This window comes from Diadema antillarum, unplaced genomic scaffold (genome assembly GCF_040938485.1).
Source record: "Diadema antillarum isolate AM-2024a unplaced genomic scaffold, OU_Dant_1.0 scf00000116, whole genome shotgun sequence".
In the NCBI taxonomy this organism is placed as follows: Eukaryota; Metazoa; Echinodermata; class Echinoidea; order Diadematoida; family Diadematidae; genus Diadema; species Diadema antillarum.
In genome coordinates, this window is record NW_027271005.1 from 1,163,612 (window position 1) to 1,171,340 (window position 7,729).

Here is a 7,729-nt window from a genome sequence, read left to right on the forward strand (position 1 = left end):
CTTCTAACTAGCTTATTGAAGAGTGCTTGAGATTTCAGTTTACAAAGACTAACCTATGATTATTTTTGTTTCTCACTTTGCATTCTTTTGTAACGCTTAATTTTTCTTTGTCTTATGTATTTCTAAATATAGGGAGATTTGACCACTTTATGTATTTCTTCATGCATTTCTTCATTAATTCATTCAGCCATTCATCTATTCATTTATTCGTTCATTCATTCATTCATGTATTCTTTCATTCATTCATAACAAATTTATTCACGTATTACACATATAAGTGCATTATGTATGCAGAGTTTGTTCATGCTGATCGACAAGCAATATAATAGGCCTAACTGAAGTGGCTATGTCTCCGGGTAGTGAGAGATGTTACAGGAAACTGTTTGTGTCGCAATCTTCTTTATCTTGACGGAGTAAAACTGCCACTGTATTCAAATACGAAAGCTTACACTGTCACATCAAGATTTAATAGTACTTTCGCATTTTGTAATGTGCACATCAGATAGAGTGGTCGTCGAGGGGGATTTTGATATATGAATAAAATGAATATGACGAATTTACGTGAGTAAAATTGAAATTCTTCTAACTCATTAACAAGTTTTTGACCATTTTTAACTGCAATATCGATTTGTGTTAGCATGTTTGTTGTCAAGCAATGCCTTATTGGCATCATTCATGTGACTGTAAAGTAATACAAGTAGGGTCCCGCATGACATGAAATAAAACAAAGTGCTGTAAAAGGCACCAATTTACAACTTTTATGGGTGACCTCTTGTTTTGGCCACCTCAATGCAAGTACATCATCCAATTTGCTCATCCCATATACGAGCTTCGGTAATGTTATTGTGACATTGGAACAGACAAGTGATTTCTATGGATTTAGATTGAGTATAGACTTCCTCGTTTTGATTATAATGTAATATAATGAGCTATTCTGGGTGGCCTAGAAAAAAACCCGGAATACATTAGATCTTTAATTTCAACAATATTGTTACGAATATGTCATAATTTTGTATACTATTGGAAAGACCACCCTTTTCCCATAAAATAACACCAATGTCTTTAATCTATGATTTTAGGACCATTATTGTAAAACCTTGCACTCCCAGAGATACCGAAATCAGCGAGAATTCGGCTTGCCATAAACGGACGGTATGATTACCATAGTCCGTTATCATTTTGAATGAGACGACCTGTGTGGCTCATTGAGACGCTAAATTTAGCTGGAAAATAGCGATGTTTATTCAAAGGCATGATTGGCAGTAACGCGAGTTCATGAGTGGGTGAGGAATTAAGCCCGTACTTTTAACTATAAGTAGACCTCCAGAGTTGGATTACCTTTTCTATGCGCATTTTATATACTTACATATACCTTTACACAACATCCAAAGATAGATACATAATCATATTGTATAACTACGAAGAGAGAGAGGGAGATAGAGAGAGAGAGAGATAACCCGTCGAGTAATCATTAAGATGACCATAATTATGAATTGATAGTATAAATTGTATCTCCTTAAAGGGATATCGACGATAATGTTATTGCATGTGAGGCTAGTGTGTTCCTGTATAAGTCAGATCACTGTCTTGTATTCAGTCGTTTAATAAAATTTTCATAAAATATTACATGATACAGGCCCTAATGCCTGTTAATATTTCAATTTGTCCTTTAAAAGACCAACCAATCGAAAATTTCGTATGAAACTTTTCAAAATCAAAATCCCGTCATTATATACCTCTGTTTACAGAGGAACTGCTTATTCATTAAATTTGTGAAAATCGTTGGCGGTGTAAACTGATACATTTCATGAAATGATATGCAATGCCATCATATTACTTGAACATTAGATTCGATACACAAGGCGATATTTAAAAACTTAAACTTTTACCACAGGTAATCATAAGCAAAACAGAATTAGGCTTACTTGAAGCATTGTAATCTTCAGATAAGACCTATATTGTTCAATATGTCCTACCATTATGTTGTACGTAATGATTTTTGAAAGTTGTGAATAAAAAAAAGACAGTTTGGTATAAGAGAGAGAGAGAGAAAGAAACAGAGACCCATCACGAAAAGACCGTATTGGTATGGTATTCGATTTCAAGTAGAGTTTGAATCGAATTGAACTGAATAGATTTAAACTTGGGTAGATTCAAAGAAACGAAGTAATCTTTAGAATTAACTTAGCGGATTGCCAATGGTTGACACATTTAGCGAATACCCTTCATCGACGTACATGTATATAAACACCAGTTATGCAGTGCTTAGAATAATAGCCATGACAAAAACGACGACAACAACAACAACAACAATGGCTACACAGATACTCTGGTTGGGATTTGAACCAAAAACCTGACTGCCAGACAGGCGTTGAACTATATTGTATACACCGAGCTTCCGCCCCATAGCTAGTGATGGTTCCCATTTCTGCTATATCACCGGGTATACTGAAGTGATCAAACTGAAGTATACAACATGCAATGTTGGGAAAATGGAGGGACGTACTGAAAAGACAAAGTTTGCAGAAAAGTATAGAATCTGGACATCTCTAGAGAAGGACATCAGTAGAAAATAAGGCAAAACATAGAAAGTAAACAAGGGTGTGGAAGCCCACTAAAAAGACAGAGAAGCACAGACACACACGCACACACACACACACACACACACACACACACACAATGAACATAAAATGAAACTTTAACAACAACCAGACTACTAGAGGAAAGACTTTGATCTCAAGACAAATGAGACAAGATTATTAAACTTAAAGGGGATGGCTAGTAACTGATCAGTGGGAATGCTGGGGGATGATTGTTCCAATAATTTTGTGGGATTCATTTAAGAGTACATTATGTATCTATTGTTGTGTGAAAATTATTTGCTTCAAAATGGTCTCGTATTCAAGTAGGTGTGCATTTAATGTTTCCAGGTTAGCATGCCTGTACAGTGACTGGCGATTAAACTGCACATTACTTGAATATTTTATGAGTCAATTCTGAAGCAGATGATTTTCACACTACAATAGATATATAATGTACTCTTAAATGAATCCCACAAAGATTGGAACAAGCCACTGATCAGTTACTAGCCCTCCCCTTTAACAATAAGACAAAAGAACAGACAGGAATGAATACAGACAGCGATCGTAATGGATTATAGGTCGAAAAAAATATTGTTCCGCGTTAAAAGAAAAAGAAAAATAGAGAAATTATTGCGGAAATAGACTAATATAGAGTCAAATCCTAGCCCTATAAGTGTATTTGAGCAAAAGTGGCAATAATATAGGTGGCAATGCAGATTCATCGAGAGGGTAAAAGTATATAATATAACAACAAGCAACTTAAATTCTGCAAAATCATAAACTTGCAATAGAGAAAATTTCAATCTCCTTTTAAAATGAATAATAAAGGACACTTTTTTGTACATCATGATTCAGGGAATTATAGTGATTTGAGCCAGTATACAGTATAGATAAATGTGTTCTTAGAGAAAATCGCTCGTAGAAGCCGTGAATGAAACTCACTGAAAGGCCGAGTGGAATATTTTTCGAATGATTGAATTTTGAGGAACGTAAAATCAAAAGGAGACGAAGGATGAATTAGATAGATAGATGAATTTGGCCTGCTTCTCATGCATCGACGCAGATGAATATCGATTCAGTGCTCAGACTAATGGTCATGGTGATGATTATGGTCATTAGTACTCGGGTTGGATTATTATTCCCATGACTTCCCGATTGCTATAATCAGGTGTCATAAGACTAGGGCCTACCGAGCTTCCGCCCAAAAGTCAGTGATGATTCATATTCATTCAAATAAATGATTCTTGCGTAATTCGAGTTGTTTTCATTGCAACTGCATGATTTGAATTAGAAGTGACAATTTCTGTACGCATTCAATGATCGATGTTTATTTTCGTGTATGAAGAACAATTTGTCAATTAGTTGCCCTAGTCACAACCGTATCAAATTAGGATTAGAACAATATATCAGGCGGGATCCACTTTTGCTTCGGTGCACAGAAGAAAGGAGGAAACTTCAATTGGATGCCCAGCTGTAGATAATACAGTCAAGACATTGAAAGGATATTCGATTTTTTTTTTACTTTGCCCGAATTCCCACAAATATGATGGTCAAAAGATACGTGTACCTCATATTTAAGCAACATAATATCTCTCGGGCCACATCTGATGTCATATTTTGTTATTCAAAGATGTTATTCAACTGATGGAAAGCTGAACAATGTAAACAGAAAACCGAACAAGAATATCGCAATAAAATAATGCAAGAAAATCGCACGTAAAGAGAATAAACTGTGCAACTAACTAGCAAAAAAAACAAACAAACAATTGAACCCCCCCCCCGCTTTGGAGAATAAAGATGCATATTGCAGAGTGTCATGATAACATAATGTACTGCTTCTTACCATTCGAAAGTGGTCCTTTTGGTTGATTAAACGTTTTGAAGGGGTTAGTATTGCAAAGAGCTATCAATGTGTTGTAATAATAATGTTTGTAACCGACTTTCAGAAATGTTGTTTTATTCATTCAAGAACATAAAAAGTCTAAGAAAGATATAATAAATTAGGCCATTATATATATATATATATATATATATATATATATATATATATATATATATATAATTGAGAATGTGCCTGGATGCTAGAAAGATTCACCCCACATAAAATATCAAAGATGTTTTAAAAAAAAAAAAATATATATATATACTCAGCAAAAATGAAAGTAAACACTTTTTCAAGTTTATCTTTCTCATAGACTATCTGGCTAAAAATGGTGTTTTATATACTATGTTAAAGGTAATTTAATTAGCTATCAACCCAGTAGGTCAATGAAAATGTTAACTTAACGCATAAGTGAACACATTCGTTTTTCTCTTCCAAGGCACAAAAGTAAAAATTGCAAACTGGACAAGTTGTTACTCAAGCGTATTTGTTGTTCCATATAATAATGAGAACAAAAGACAAGTTCAACACAATAGAAATGCAGATTAATTTGCAAAAATCAACCTATGATCTCAATAATGTCTCTGTAACCTTCCAAATATAAAGAAAGGCAAAGGTTATGGAGGAAAATGAAGAATCTTCTGTCAAATCCGCAGTCAAAAGACACAGAGAAAAATTATGGTACCAAAGAAAGTTAAATTTGAAACGTTATTCCAAATGAAGAAAATTTTAGATAATATTAGGTTCTTGAATTTGTCTCGTGCATTCTTAAATTCCGTGATTAAAAGGTAAAATGAAGAAATTCTGCCGATTTTATCACCTTTACGGCTTACTCCCTATATGTCATTTAAAGTTTGAATTGATGGACAATGCTTATGTTCCACCTTCAGTTTCCCTACTATGTTTTTGTTTTTAATATAAAGGGAAATAAGGGAACAGAAACTTATTTCTGCTATATCATTCATGTCTCTCATTGCGTTAAATTGGTCTTTTGTTATCAATTGCTATCTTGGAGGGCATTTGCAAATGAATCTCAATATGTCCAATTCTGCAATTTTTACTTTTCTGCCTTGAAGGGCAAAAACGAATGTGTTCACTCATGCGTAAAATTTCCCTTTGTATTTACACCAACTAGGTTGATAGCCAATTAAATAATCTTTGATATGTTATATGACACATTGATTTCTATCAAAATCTTCTATGAAAACTATTGACTGGAAAAAGTGTTTACTTTCTTCTTTTTTTTTGCTGAGTGTATATACATGACCATATATCGTTTTGATAATTTCTTTTTTGGTGGGGATTCAATGTTTATAACGATTAAACTGTGCCTTGATTCATAACAAAGATTGCAATAACCTTAGCACGACTAATTGCCGTTCAAAATACTGTTGAATTGACTTACATACTATTTCCAGAATGATATTTAATAATTAAACATTCTGTGAGGTACATCATGCAGTTGTAAAGTATTTTAAGAGAAACGATCGCAAGGGAGCAGCCTGCAGTGGCTTCGAAACCAAATCAAACAGTAATGTAATTATGCAATATAAACGCAGGCTGTTGCTTTAATTCATGAATCACATTGGATTAGGAAAACTGTTCACCTCTGACACTACTGCATGTATCATTGTGTACAGTGCTCTGGGTTGCTTCACTGTGCGTCATCTACCTTGAATTTTAGACCTTGCTACCACCCAAGGGCTACAAAATAATGCCGCTTTCAATGAGCTCGTGAGGGTTGGGTATTGTGATACGCTCTGACATCTAGGCTCCCGCTACGGAAGTTTTGGACATGTTGTACATTTTGTGGAGACCAGGGGGATGACGAGCTTTGAAAGAGATGGGGCTTTAGCAGTGACTTATGTGATGCCATTAACAGAATCTTGGTTCGGAAATTTGTGTGTGTGTGTGTGTGTGTGTGTGTCTGTGTGTGTGTGTGTGTATGTGGGCGTATCCAAGTAAGCTGAAGAAAACAGAATAAAACTAGAAATGTCGCTATGGCGACTGATGCCTCCGCCATAATGCATGATTCTCCTAATAGGCGTATAGTACAATGTCTTCACAATGTGTGATCCATGACAGTTTCACATAACTGGCAAAATATTGAAATGACAGGTTTGTCAGAAATGTCTTGAACTGGGTTTGCTATAATTTTCTAAGAGTGCAGGTACACATATTGGGGAATTGAGAATTTTTACTTGAATTCTGACAGACCTTTTCATAAGTTTATGCATTGAGTAATTTCCAAGGTATGAAGAAAAAGTGTAATGACGGTACAAAATAGATTTTTTTTTTTTTTTGGGGGGGGGAGGGGATTGAAACCTGGCCTTTTACCCTTAACCTTTGACCTTTGACCTTCTGGCTGGAAATTTCCCAGAGAATCTCCATTAGGTAATGCATGTATTAAGTTTTGAAACTAATAATGCAAGCATTGCATAGGCCTATACTAGTATATGAGGAAAATAGTAAAATTTTTAGGAGTTGACCTTGACCTTTGATCCCTGACTATGGACCCATGACCCCTAAATTCCCTCAAGATAATCCCTGCCAGTCAGTACATGCGTATGTACCAAGTTCCACGAAGATACATTGAACCATTTGCAAGAAAAGTGATATTACAACATTTTCACCTAACCTTTGACCTTTTGATCTTTGACCTTATGACATGAAACTCTCTCTGGAGCATCTTTACGCAGTAGTACATGTCCACACCAAGTTTCAAGAAAATACCTTTAGGCATTGCATAGATATGGGGGAAATTGCAACATTTGTAGCATTTGACCTTGCCCTTTTGACCTTTGACCTCTTGCCAATGTCCCTAAAGTCTACTCAACTAATTGTCCCGTCATACACAGGGGCGGATCCAGGAATTCCGTAAAGAGGGGGCGCGTTTACAAAATTAAATGGGGGGCGCACGCACCCCTCCCCATTTTTTTCTTTTTATTTCTTTTGTTTCAACAAAAAATAAGGGGGGGGGGGGGCGTGCGCCGGTTGCGGTCCTCCCTGGATCCGCCCCTGATACATCATCCTTGGACCAAGTTTGGTGAAAGCTGTTTCATCCAGTTTTGAGTTATCACGTAAACAGATAAATTTTAGGATTTGACCTTGATCTTTGACCTTTGTCTTGTGTCCGATTTCACTGAAAAACTAATCAAGTGATTGTCCCATCATACATCATCCTCCAACAAAGTTTGGTGAAATTTGCTTCATCCAGTCTTGAGTTATCGCGTAAACGGATACAATTTCATGATTTGACCTTGAC